Below are 13991 nucleotides of genomic sequence, written 5' to 3'. Positions count from 1 at the left end.
CAGCTAGATGCAGGGTGGGATCCGGGATTGCATTCTGCACCAGAAAAAGGACCTTCATAAGAAAACTGAGGAACTTCAAATAAGATCTGTAGAGTTGTTAACAGTGTTGTAGTATTTTTTTCCCCAAGTTTTTATTTAAATTCCACTTGGAAAAACAATTTTTTAAGTAAAATATAATTAAACTCATGGGGCACCCATGTGGCTCAGTCAGTTAAGCATCCAAGTCTTGGTTTCAGCTCAGGTCCTGATCTCAGGGTCATGGGATCAAGCCCCGCTTCCAGCCCCAAGCTCAACGTGGAGTCTGCTTGTCCCTCTCCTTCTGCTCCTTCCTCTTCTCTCTCTCTCTCTTAAATAAATAAATAAATAAATAAATAAATAAATAAATAAAATCTTTAAGAAAAAATAAAAACTCACTATTAGAAAGGTTAAGAAAATAGTCCAATAATGTTAATTTTGTGTTAATTAATTCTAATGTTGATTTGGTCATTGTATTATGGTTTTGTAAGATGCTAACCTTAGGGGAAGCTGATGAAGGGTATTGGGAACTTTATTATTATTCTTGCAACTTTTCTTTAAATCTAAAATTATTTCAAAATAAAAAGATAAAATGATTGATGGATGGATAGATGGTTATATAACAAATACATATATGAAAACTGTAGACTCTGGGAGATGGGCACAAGGGTGTTCCCTCTACAGTTCAACATTTCTGCACAGTTGAAGCTTTTAAAAATGGAATGTTGGAAACAACCCTTTTTTTATTAAGTTTTTAAAATTTCAATTCCAGCATTATGTACAGTGTTCTATTAGTTTCCAGACGTACGATATAGTGATTCCACAATTCTATACACCCCTCGGTGCTTCCCATGACAAGTGCAGTCTTTAATCCCCACCCCCACCCAGAAACACCAATTTTTAATAAATACAACTTAACTTTGATTCTGTGAGAAGTGGTGACTTACTTATTCCTAATTGAACATCAAGAGTTTTGTGACCAGTCATCTGAGGCCAGCGGAGTAGAATAAATCGACTCTGATGAGGACAGGAGAACCTCGTTCCGGAGCTGGCAGTCAGAACAACGTCCTCCAAACAGTGAAGGACCAAGCAAACAATCGTGAGAGAACACTCAAGACCTTAAAAGTGAAAATGAAATCATTAACAAGAAGACTGCCTACGTTCTTAGATTTACAGCGTCCTCTCATTCTCCAAGTGCCTGAGTAGAAACAGGGCGTGCTGGGAAGCTCCTGCTGGGTCTCCCCGGCAGGCCCATCCCCGGAAAAGCAGACTGACCTTATCAGGCCACTGATTAGGAGAGGGCAGAGGTGGTAGACCCGGCGAAGCCAGGGCTGGTGTAAGTTGGTACAGTTGCCTTACTTAATATTCTTTAATTGCTAAATAAACTGATCGAGTGAATCAACCCCACAGTAAAATGATGTAATGAGCAATAAATCCGTACTGGTAACCTTTGGTGCTGTGTACGAATGTACGCACCGTAACCCACAGAGTTATCACTGATGCGGGAAACGGTGGAGTTGTAATGAAACACACACATGTTCCTTGGAGACCGAGATCAGGAGATGATGAGGGGAAAACATGATCTTCATGCTCTCAAGATTCACAGATCAGGAAATGTCCTATGAGATAATTCAGAAAGCTTCTGGTTCCCAGTATAGAACAGGAAACGCCAAAGGTTCGATTCAGCCCTAGGAGGATATAGACACTTAGGAAAAATTCCAAAACCTAGTTCTCCTGGGAACTCAGAAAGGAATCGACCCAGATGGGGGAGATACTGTCGGCTGCTTAACTTATCTGGTTCTACCAGCGAATTAGGAGCGCTTGATACCTTGTAATACAGAAGCCAGTCTCACAGCCGCCGTGGAAATGAAAAGCACCTTCCCAGCGTGAATGGTCTCCTTGGAACGCGTGTGGTAGAAAACCTGGGTATGTCAGCCTGGAACTGAGAGACCATATGCATGGAGAAGGAAATGGGGTCCATAGTTGTGACCCTTTGGGGGTACAAGCTGAGCCCCAGGAAGGGAATAATCCCAAATGATCGTCATGTTTAAAAATAATAGCTAATATGCATCAAACACTGCAAAGTGCTATGCTCAGCAATTAGACGTATTAACTCACGTAGGAAGAGTAAGTTCCTCCCAGAGCGCTAACTGAACCTCCGCAGGACGCAGAGCTGACCCATTGTTTGCAGGCAATTCCAATAGACAGAATGATGGCCGCTGAGTGCATCCAGCCTTTGAGCCTCCACCACAGGTTTGCGTTTGTTTTTTGTTTTATTTTTTGTACACACTGAAGGTTTGCCAAGGGTTGAATCGAAAATTATTCCAGCTGCATTTATTTCGAGATTGCCAAGCAGGCCCACTGCAGCCCATACTGCATGGCTCATTTCTAATCCAACATGGCGCCTTCGGACCACGCTTCTCCCTCTGACCTCAGAGAAGACGCATCTTAGAATGAAAGGCCATTTTTGTGACAAAGCTGTGCCCATGGAGCCTGGAAAAGACTGCAAGTCCCCACAAACACATAGATCCACTCAGAGATTCTGCAACAAGGACCTAATGTGTTGAAAAGAGTCCAACTTTCCCACAGCCATATCCAAAAAAGGGAGGGGGAGGGGAGAAGCACATTAATCCTTCATAATTTTTTTTTAAAAAGTCAACTAAAAACTCTAATTCTTTTTCCGAGTTAGGACATTAACTAAGCACATTTGTTTGGAGACATCTGACACGCGACTTCTCGCTGCATCTGTCTCCGTAAACTGAAAGTCAGCGTTGATTTTTTAAGATTGATGGATTCCACTGGTGTTCCTACAGCTGGACTTAATCGGTAGTATGAAATACAAGTGAACGTGCCTTTGGAAATTCAGCGTTGTGCGGTGCCTTGTCCAACACAATGATCCAGTTCTCCTGAGTAATAACTCGAGTGTCTGAGATTTGAGATCTTCTCATTGTACCACACCCACTCACCCACCCAAGCCCAAGCCCAGCTGTCAAGCAAACCACCTCACGGATTTGGGGGAAAAGAAGATTTCTTAATACAGCTCAAGATAGCTGCTTGACATTAGGACATATTAAAACTCCCTGCCTCTGTTTCCAGTTATAAAACCTAAGTACTGACTTGGTGAAGCGCTAGAAGGGTCAGGCGGTGTTCGTGTATGTACACAGATGTTCATATATGTTCTGTGTCCCTTCCATGAACCATCTCAGAGCTCCTTGCTGTTCATCCTACAAAGCCTGGGGCTACCTTATTATTTGGAGGGTCACAGCCTCACCCCAAAACACATGCGAGCCCCCTTTTGCAGATCAAGGCTTCAAGCCTCCATTTGCCTCCTTTCTACCTGTAACCACACCTTAATATTCACCAGCCCTGTCTTCTCAATCTAGAGAACAGCATTTCTGATTCCAGGACCCGTGTGGCCCCGCCTGGTTAGTATTTCTTCAAGCTCTCTCTCTCTCTCCTCTGCTCTTTCTCTTTGCCTACAAATGAGCTTCAGAGTTCAGCCCCTGAAGAAAAACTTGACTTTTTTTTTTTTTAAGATTTTATTTATTTATTTGACAGAGAGAGACAGCCAGCGAGAGAGGGAACACAAGCAGGGGGAGTGGGAGAGGAAGAAGCAGGCTCCCAGCAGAGAAGCCTGATGTGGGGCTCGATCCCACGACGCTGGGATCACACCCTGAGCCAAAGGCAGACGCTTAACGACTGCGCTACCCAGGCGCCCCAAAAAACTTGACATTTTGCAGGTGTTCCCTAAATCACGGTGTTCTCTCTCCTGCCCTCTAGGGCTGTGTTAACTCCTACATGATTCCTGAATCCCTCTGCTTCTCTTCACCTTCATTGCCAGGACGCTGGTCCAAGCTGCCATTATTTCTCACCTGGATTCTTCTACTTTATTTTGAAATACAAAACTGTGTCTGACCATCCACAAGTCAGTAGCTTCCTAAATGTTCTTAGACTCAGATCTTCATTGTCATTTAAAAGACCCAGCATGGGCTCCAGTCACTGGCCTTCCTCTCTCTCTCTCGCTCTCTCTCTCTCTCTCTCTCTCTCTCGACACTTCACTCTGACTTTCCTCATTGCCTAGAATGTTCTGCTCTCTGCCCCCACCCCCGACCATCTCATTCCGGTTCCCCCTTCAGGCCTGAGCTCAAAGATCACGTCCTCAGGGGTCCTTCCTGGACCCCAGATTGGGTTTCAGTGCTGGGCACCATGTTTTTCCCATCAAAGCTCTGACCCAGTCTGTGACGATACACTTACTCTGTGCTGTTATTTGATCAGTGCCTCTCTCTCCCGAGACCCTAAGATCCATGAGAACAAAGCCTATGTCACCTTGCTCACATTTATGTCACAATGAATGGCATGAGTTCCAGCCCTTCTCAGGAACTCAGTAAATATTCACTCTTGTCAAATGTTAACCTTCCAGAAAGAGAAAGCTAGACTTACTCCCCACTCCCCGATTCCCATTCTCCGCTTATCACAACGTGCCTTCCATTCACACTGCTCTCTGAAAGTCGCCAGTGACTTCCTAGAGGTCAAACGAATGTGTTCTTTTAATCCTATCTGACTTTAAGATACCGTTGAACCTAGCTGCCCACGCTCTCACGCGTTCCGTTGCCTTCCGCACCCACCTGACTTCCGGGGTAGATTTCTGCCTTCCTAATCTCTTCGGCCTCTTTCCTTGGCTCCTCTCTGCTAACTCCTTAAATGCTGATTTCTCCTCACAGTTCTGACCTTCTTGCTCTCATCTTCCCATTCTACAGCAGTGATTTCTTAACCTTTGATACCTCTAAGAATCTGACCAAAGTTACAGACACACTCCATCCCAGCCTGCCAGGTGGGAACTCACAGAAGATATTGGTCACAATTTCCGGTGGTTATAGAGCCTTGAACTTCAATCACTGGAACCTCCATGGACCCCAGCTAAGGACCCCATTCCACCTGCTCTCCCCAGGCACTGTCCCCCACTTCTAATTACCACCTTTGCTGCTAAATCTCTTCCCAGCTCCAACTTCTCTCGAACTCGAGCCCCGATTCCAAATGGCAATTTCCAGGTCTTCCTTGATGGCCCGCAATACCGCCAATGCAGAAACTCACTTATTTCCCCAAACCTGCTGTTTCTTCCTGCTTTCCCTGTCTTGACCAGCTGCTCCCAGCTAGATAGCTTTCTGGTTTTGCAGAATTTCTTTTCTTCATCTGTGGCATCTCTACAGAGTCATCCAGGGTCCCAGGAAAAACAGAAAAGAGGACCCCAAAAAGGGAAACTTTCATTTCCTCAATCCAGTTTTCGAATAGTTTTCCCAAATGCATTCAGCCTCTTTCCTGAAAACCAACCAATTCCAGAACAAACTAATTAACACATAAAACAGAAAGGAAGGAAGGAAGGAAGGAAGGAAGGAAGGAAGGAAGGAAGAAAGAAAGAAAGAAAGAAAGAAAGAAAGAAAGAAAGAAAGAAAAGAAAGAGAAACAATGAAATCCTCTGAACACACCCTTCCCATCCCCCAACACCACCAAGAACGTAATAAACGCACTAAGGTACAAATGAAGAGCGTGTCCTCAGCATGAAATGGGGAGACAAAGACATGCTCTGACTTGGGCATATGTCTACCCACAGCACCTCTGTAGGGCCCTGCTGTTAGAGCTGCCCACACTAACATCCCAACCCAGCGTCTTGGCCGGCCTCCTTCCTGACCCATATTTCGTCAAACCAACACTCCGCTCTGCCCCTAGCTCATTCCTTCAACCTGGCACGTGTCTCCACTCTGTTTTGACTTTGCAAGCTCTTCCTCAAGGCCCAGGACAAATGACTCATATGTGGGCAGTATGTCACCGCCCCACCTCCCCGCTCTATCTCGAGCTGGGCCGAGCTCTGCCTCTCCCACAAAGCCTTCCCCCATTCAATTATGTCAGCAAACGCTGACCTGGCACGCATTATGTGTAAAGCACCGTGTACCGTGTGAGGGCCGGAATGTACTAGAATAAGGGAGGAGATAGTCGGCAGAACAACGTCTGTGACACCGTGCTAACGGCAAGTACAACGCGAGGCTGGAAGACACGGGCATTGCGGTGTAGACTGACACAAAAAGATAACCTCACCTTCTGTGAAATGGTATCTCATTTGCCTTCCCTTGTGAATCCATGATTCTCACTCTTTAATCTGTGGCCTCAAGCGGCTTGGAGGCCCTCTGAGGGCAGGCGCCTACTCTCCCTGTCTGTAGCGAAGCCTCGAGAACGGGCCTTTGAGCAGAGGAGAGGTATGCCAGAAGCCGAGGAAACCAGCAAGGGGTCATCCTGTTTAAGAAACGCGTTCTTACGAAGCTGGCTCAGCTCATACTGATCGTAATCGTAGCAGAGACTTAACCAAGCCTCAAACCAAGCAGGGCTTTATTCTTCACGAAAGTGATCGCTTACGCACCAGGGCACAGGTGGTGGAATTTTTAAAAATTTTTATTTATCTATTCGTCAAAGAGAGAAAGAGAGAGAGAGAGCATAAGCAGGAGGAAGGGCAGAGGCAGAGGGAGAAGCAGACTCCCCGCCGAACAAGCAGCCTGATGCGGGGCTCGATCCCAGGACCCCGGATCATGACCTGAGCCGAAGGCAGACGCTTCTCCGACTGAGCCCCCCCCCTCCCGACGCCCCTCGTGGGGGGGAGTTTTGAATGACGATCGGCCTTCTAGCAATCCTAAACTGAAGTGAGGCTTCAAGACGACCTCCAGGATCTTGTAGCGGTCACAGTGTCACCCCAGCCTCACTGTGCCATCGAGGTGAGAGCGGCGGTCAGCGGGTCCGGCAGCGCAGCCGCTGTGCGGGGTCCTCCCGGGGCCGCGGCAGCTGCTCCAGGAGGAGGTTTGCCCCCGCCGGTGAGTCACGCGTGAGGGGAGCCGCAGGCTTGGCCGGGGCTGTAGGCGCGAAGATCCGGTCTTTGCTTGCAGACCGTGGGAGCAGAGACGAATCAGGAAAAGACACCAGAACAGCTGGGAAACCAATTCCCTTCTGACTGCACAGAAATCCGGACGGCCAAGGCAGTTTCTGTCCTGGGGCGGGGAGGCCTTCGAAGGATGTGTGCTTTTTTTGGTCCCTCAAGTTCCTTTCTTTTTTTGCCTTTCCCCCAGCCTCACGTATCCCTTTCCGTCCCCTGCTTAAAATGATGCTAAGCTTCAACTCTGTTCTGGAACATGAAGGGTAGCAAAAATGCATCACTGGAAAAGAGCTAAAAACAATCTTTTCAATGTCTTCTTTTATCCTCTCGAACACGGGGTGTTCGGCGACTTCGAGAGTCCGGACGCAGGCTATGTGTTTGCTTGTGTGGCCTCACGATCGTACCTCATCCTACAGAGACAATTCCATGACTTCGTACAGTCTTACTGTCTATACAGCAGAAATGAAAATTCGGACCTCATCAAACACTACTGGCCTGAGAGAGAAGTCTATAGCCTAAGACAATGCAATTTTTTTTAAAGATTTTATTTATTTATTTGATAGAGAGAGGGTGCACACGTGGGGAGAAGGGGCAGAGGCAGAGGGAAGAGCAGACTCCCCGCTGAGTGATGGGGGGGGCGTCCTCTCCCAGGACCCTGAGATCATGACCTGAGCCAACGCTTAACCGACTTGAGCCACCCAGGTGCCCCTAAGAGAATGCAAATTAATCACCCCTTCTCTTGGCTTCAAATGCATGTGAACAGCTTCATCGGAAAACAATCAGTTCTCTTGAAAAACCACTGGGATTCCAGCAAAAACCCAAACAATCGGACTTAACCCGCTGTTGGAAGAATGCATCCATTTTACGAACTATGTTATCATTCAATGCTTAGAATGAAAAGTAATTTTTTGACCAGGCGATATTTGTTCAAGTTAACTCAGTGATTAATCCATTTTTCTGGATACAAATATCTAACAACATAGATTACCTTTTTTTTTTAAGATTTTATTTATTTATTTGAAAGAGGGAGTGAGTGAGCAGGACGGAGAGGGAGAGAGGATCTCAAGCAGACTCCGAACTGAGCGCAGGGCCCCGACGTAGGACTCGATCCCATGACTGTGAGATCGCGACTTGAGCCAAAACCAAGAGTCAGACAGTTAACTGACTGAGGCACCCAGACGCCCCACAATAAATCTTACTTTATTAACATTCGTTTTCATGGCATACACACTCTTTTAGTTTCAAGAACACTTGCTCTGACCTGGCTTTTCCAGCTGGCTGTTAGTTATCAACAACAGGAATTGGGGCAGCCTGTGTAAAAATCCTATTCTTGGGGAGAGTATATAAAACTATCTAGTTGACGAAAAGGATACAAACTAGTTACGCGTAAACATAGTAATGAATATACTTTTGCTTATCCGTAACCTGTCAGGTCTGATCGACGAGTAGCGTTTCCACAGGGGCCTGGCCCTTCAGCCTTCTCGGCCCCTAAGTGCGCTAGAATGCCCCCCAGGAGCTGATGCAAAGAGTAGTTTAAAGTTGCCGAAGGGAAAATGCAAAATGAGTGAGAGCTCGCTTATCCGAGAATCACTTAAACGCAGCATCCTCCGCAAGCTGGAACTCCACTAGGAAAGACAGGAGAGTGGAAAGGAAGAGGGAAAGGTATTTCAACAGTCAGAATAGAAGGGACGAAGCTGGCGCACTGAATGTCATCTAGGGAAGGAGCAGACACAAGGGAAATAAGTGGGACAGGCAGCCTGAGCCAGCGCCGTGGCCAAAACTCCGACGCGCTTGAGAGTCCTTGCACCCCTGTCTCGGTAATGGACTAGAAGACCCACCGCACACAGTAGGCCTTCAGCGTGCATAACGGACAGCTGCTTGGTCTATGCTGACCCAAGACCTCAGTCATCAGAGAGATCGTACTTAATGTGGTTCTATCCAGGTATGACGTTTCACTTTTTTCCCCAACAAGCTTACTATAAAAATAAGTTTCTTTATATAATGAAGCAAACATCAGCTGTGGACAACAGTTCTGTTGGTTCTAAAACAGAATCCGGGTTGACGTCTACTCTAAGAGAAATGGCATCCCGGCGTGCCCCCACAGGAGATGGATAGCTGTAGACTCCTATACAAGAGAGCAACGTTAGTCTCCATTCTTCGGGGCAATGTATGATATTTCTTTGCTCCCATGAACAGATGAAAGAAAATTGCCCTCTTAGATTCATTACTTTAGACCTCAAACACATGCTGGGTAACTAATAGGCATCTCAAGTATGTGGAAGCTGAGCTCCTCCTCTGTCCCCCAAAACCCGCTCTACGAGCCACCTGCCCATCCCCTTGCTGGCAGCTCCATCCCCTGGTTAGCCCGGCCAAAGCCCTGGCTATCATCCTTGACTCCTGCTTTCCCTCACATCCCACATTCAGCCCACCAGCAAATCCTCTTGGCCCTTCCTTCAAAACAGATCTAGACTCTAACCATTTCTCACCACCCCCACTACTGGCTCCTAAGTCAAGTCACCACTGTCCTTCCGCCGGGATTTTCACAAAAACTTCTTAACCAGCGGCCTGGCTTCCCGCCTTGCTGCCCTCGAGTCAATTATCTATACAGAGGTCAGAGGGAACCTTTTAAAACGTAAGTCGGATTTCCCCCACCTCCTCTGCTCAGACCCCCCCCTTTGCCTGCAGAGTAAAGTTCAAAGTCCTCCCTCCCCCTCCCTCCCCCAGCTCACTCTGCTCCCGCCTCCAGGCCTGTGGGCTGTTCTTGAAAACACCTGCTCTGTAGGCTTTCCCTCTGCCTGAAAGGTTCTTCCCCAAACGTCCCTCCAGCTCCCTCCCTCACTTCCTGCAGGCTTTGGCTCAAAGGCCACCTCCGTGAAGCTTTCCCTACTAACCTACTAAAAGCCGAAACACACCCACCACCTCCCTCAGCACGCCCTACCCTCCTTCCTGCTTTCTTATTCTCCATCATCCAGCATACAGCATAGTTTACTTAACTTACTATTGGTCTCTCCCTCCAAGGATGCAAGCCCCATGATGGCAAGAATCTATGGCCGTGCTGTTCACTGCTGTGTCCCCTGCCCGCACGACAGTGCCGGACGCAGGGCAGGGGGGTCAACTACTGAATGCATGAGTACAGTCATCGGAGAGGAAGTGGTGTATCTTTGGCTAGGTGGCACTATCCTTTCTAGTACAATGAACACATAACAGGCACACTCCTGTGTGAGGCACACGGCGCTCGGCTGGCTCCGGGGGTGCGGAGGTGAACAGGAGAGTCGTGCCCCTGCCTTCGTGGCACTTCCGGGTAAGTCTAGAGGAAGAAACAGAACAGTGGAAGAATCGGGAACAGAGATGTCCAGGAAGCATGTCACAAGGATGCTGAGTCTAGTCTAGGGGTCAGAAAAGGCCGCCACCAAGAAGAGACATTAAAAGTAAGCCCCGAGGGGCGCCCTGGGTAGCGCAGTCGTTAAGCGTCTGCCTTCGGCTCAGGGCGTGATCCCGGCGTTCCAGGATCGAGTCCCACATTGGGCTCCTCCGCTGAGAGGCTGCTTCTTCCTCTCCCACTGCCCTGCTGTGTTCCCTCTCTCACTGGCTGTCTCTCTGTCACATAAATAAATAAAATCTTAAAAAAAAAAAAGAAAAGAAAATTGTTAAAAAAAAAAAAGTGAGCCCTGAGGGACAGTACAGTTGGCCAGGCAAAGAGAGAAGAGAATATTCCAGGCGGAGGGACGGGCAGAACTAGGTCTGGGATTGAGAGAACGGAGTCCGGCTGGTTGGAGGAACTCGAAGAGAGGACAGTGGCAGAGGAGAGAGAGAGAGAGAGAAAGAGGAGAGGAGGATACTGAGAAAGAGCCCCGGGCAAGCCAGGGGGCATCCTGAAGGGATGCCCAGTCAGCAGGGATATGATCAGATCTGCATCCACCGAATGCTTGCTCTGTGCCATGAAAAGTGAGTTGGAGGCAGCCGGGAAGGGGAGCGCGGGGTAGGTTTGGAGGCCAGAGCGGACAGGAGCTCGCACGAGGCTAGTGGCTGGGGGAAGGGTGTGCTAGGCACGGGGGCTGGGTTCCTATAAAACCGTGCTCCTTATTCAGGTATGCCGCTCCCCTCAGACCTCCGTGATTCAAATCACCCAACAACCTGAACCAACAGAAAGGCTGGAGTTGTAGATGAGCCAAGATTAAAAAAAAAAAAAATTCTAGGATTACACTTTCACCAATTATTTCAGAAACATTGCAAAGTAGTTGAATGTTAGCATTTTTCAGGAATTATTGAAACGAAACATTTCAGAGCATTTGCCAGCTTAGAGGTGCCCTTAACAAAGACAAAAACGGTGTCTTAAGGGTACCACCGAAGAAGAGGCCGCCTGAAGGTGTTTCCACCCCATTTTACAAACCAGGACGTTGATGCGCAAAGAGGGTAAGTCGCTCCCCCCAGCTGAGACGTGAGCGCACAGTGGCGAAGTCACAGTGGCGAAGTCACAGCGATGGCATAGCTGAGCGCGACAGCACTAGGACCTAAACTGCCCGCCAAATCACGAATTTCTGGTTTAGTTTACATTCCAACCTCTCTACTCGTTCTCTTCCTCCTGACAGCCTTCTCCTCCTACCCATGGCTTCTCTTCATGAGCTGTGCACGGACAGGAGGACGCAGGGAGCCCAGGAGCTGGCTGCGGGGAAATTTCCAGAATAATGTGCAATGGATGAAAGAGCTCGTGCTAGATTCATGAAGAACTTTCCAGCATGACTTTTGATGATAATTTTGCAGGAAAGGGAGAGATTAAGGATGACAGGAATGAACAGTGCAATTTACTGCCTTTTATCAGGCCTGGAACGAAATGTACTCCTGAATTCCAGGGGTATGTGTTGGTTTTATTTAACCAATTAGTCACAGGTTAGATGAAGCAACCTTTTGAAAAAATGGCGCAAGAAGGAATCCATGCACAGACGCTGGCCCTCAGAGACATAGAAATAAGTGTGTCCCGACGATGAAAAGTAGGAAAACAAAATCACCTGAAATAAGAAAGGCAGCTTCAAGGTCACTTTTACTAAAGAGCTAATCTCACAATACGTGTGAAGGGACCCAAGGGCTCTGAGCAAGGATTTGTAGAGTCAATCACCACCAGGGCTGTCTGGTGGCGCCAGACCCTGCAGGGTCAGTTACCCTGGCTGTCAGGGCACATAACCGGAGGGAATCAGGGACACCGTGTCAGCTTCACGGGGTGAATTCCGTTCAGGGTGCTGGAGGGCCGCCTCACTTTCCTATGCTAGAAAGTTCTGGAATTCATTTTCTACAAGTCTGAGACTGCTGCCAGATCTAATGCACTTTTTCTCTTGAACAAAGGAGCAGCCATTCCCAAAGCCCAGTCCAACCTGAAATACCAGATTTCCTAATGAGAAGTCAGCCCAGAGGCCTGACCCAGCACCCTCCTGCCATGTTTAACCCCTTCCTTCCCTCCCACAGAGCCACAGAATTTTACTTTCAAATATCATGAAAGTTATTTGATTAAATATATATATATATATACAGACACACATTCTTCATGTCTAACTACTTTTTAGCTATAAATTCGCATTAGCATTCCTTTAAATATACATAACCATTCCAGAGAGTACCTAACAAGAAAGCTGTAGGAGATAATACATAGTACCACCAATCATCACGAAGTTCTGTATCCGTCTTTCTAATCCGTATACCTTTTTGAATAAAAAGAGAATGAAATTAACAGTTCTGATCGTTTTCCAAACAACGTCACCAAGAGATCTTGAGTTCGTCCACGAGCAATATATGCCGGATGTCTCTTAAATTACCTCAAGTCTCTCTATTACTAATTAAACTCTACACAGTCTCACTCCAGGCTGAGTTTCTTTGATTCCCATTGTTGGTATTCCTGCTGTCCTTTTGAAGAGTCAGTCTTTGGAGTCTGGAGTGTAAAGTCTTTGGGATTCTTCTTAACCATGTTTCATACATGCAATGGCAATATTAGCAGGCTTTTTGTTCTCTCGTGCTTAATGTATGAAGATTTAAAAGCAACGTACCGGATATGAAAAGTTTGGATTATTAAAAATCCTGCAGTCAGAAAAATAGTGGAATCTAAAGCATAAAGCTTTTATTAAAAACTAATAAAGAGGGGCACCCGGGTGGCTCGGTTGGTTAAGCGCCCGACTCTTGATTTCGGCTCAGGTCACGATCTCAGGGACAGACAGAGCTCAACTTCACGACCCCCGCGTGAGATTCCATGCTCACCTCGGAGTCTGCTCGAGATTCTCCCTCTCCCTCTGCCTCTCCCTCTGCCTCTCCCCACCCCCCTGCTTGAGTACACGTACGCTGTCTCTCTCTCTAAAATAAATAAATAAATCTTAAAAAAAAAAAAAGAATAAAGAAGAGCAAATGAGGGTGAAGTTTTCCTCCCCTACAGAAGCAAGTCACCTTCTTCATTTGTCTTTTCCTCCCTTTGGTTTATGAAGGTAGAAAAGACGAAAAACAAGATAAATCCTTAGGGATCGCAAAAGTGTGGAGGAAGTGGACGTTTCCAAGCTCTGTTGGTAGGAGTATAACTGAATAAAACCTGTTTGGAAGGTAAGCTAGCAATTAATATCCAAAGACTTAATTATTTATTTCCTTTGACTCAATCATTCTACTTTGATCAACTTGTTCTAAGGAAATAAAGGTGCACAAGAGTTTTGGGGTAAAGGATGTCCATTCAGCATCAGGTATGATGGTGGACAGTGGAGTCACCCGTGGCGAACTGAAGAACCACACGGCTGTTCCCTGATTCACCCGGACAAGGAACAAACACCAGACATGGTGACTTCTTACTCCCAGTTCTGCTGTGTGGTTACGGTAACGCCACGGGAAGCACTTTATCTCCCCACTTGATTCTTCAGAAACCGAGTAAATGAGCTGAGTACATTGCAGATAAGCTACCAATCAGCCAAGACTCTGACTAAAATTACTAAAATCCAAGAACTGCTGGAAACTTCTCAGCCCGGGGGTACGATACTCCTTTATTTTAAAAGATTTTCATTTTTCTAAGAACTCTACCAACGAAGAGCAGTTTGGTGCAATG

At 47.0% G+C, this 13991-nt stretch overlaps 1 long non-coding RNA gene across 1 annotated transcript; it reads right to left on the bottom strand.

The window, feature by feature from the left end:
- Positions 1-287: 287 nt before the first annotated feature.
- Positions 288-10448, bottom strand: LOC121099815. The gene is made up of 3 exons (XR_005831565.1): positions 9927-10448; positions 963-1133; positions 288-346 (listed from the first exon to the last, which is right to left on the bottom strand). It is a non-coding gene; the product is annotated as an uncharacterized LOC121099815 (long non-coding RNA).
- Between the last annotated feature and the right edge of the window lie 3543 nt (positions 10449-13991).

Source organism: Ursus maritimus, unplaced genomic scaffold (genome assembly GCF_017311325.1).
Source record: "Ursus maritimus isolate PB19 unplaced genomic scaffold, ASM1731132v1 scaffold_32, whole genome shotgun sequence".
Lineage (NCBI taxonomy): Eukaryota > Metazoa > Chordata > Mammalia > Carnivora > Ursidae > Ursus > Ursus maritimus.
The sequence above is the reverse complement of the archived record's forward strand: the minus strand, read 5'-3'. Positions and strand labels throughout refer to the sequence as shown.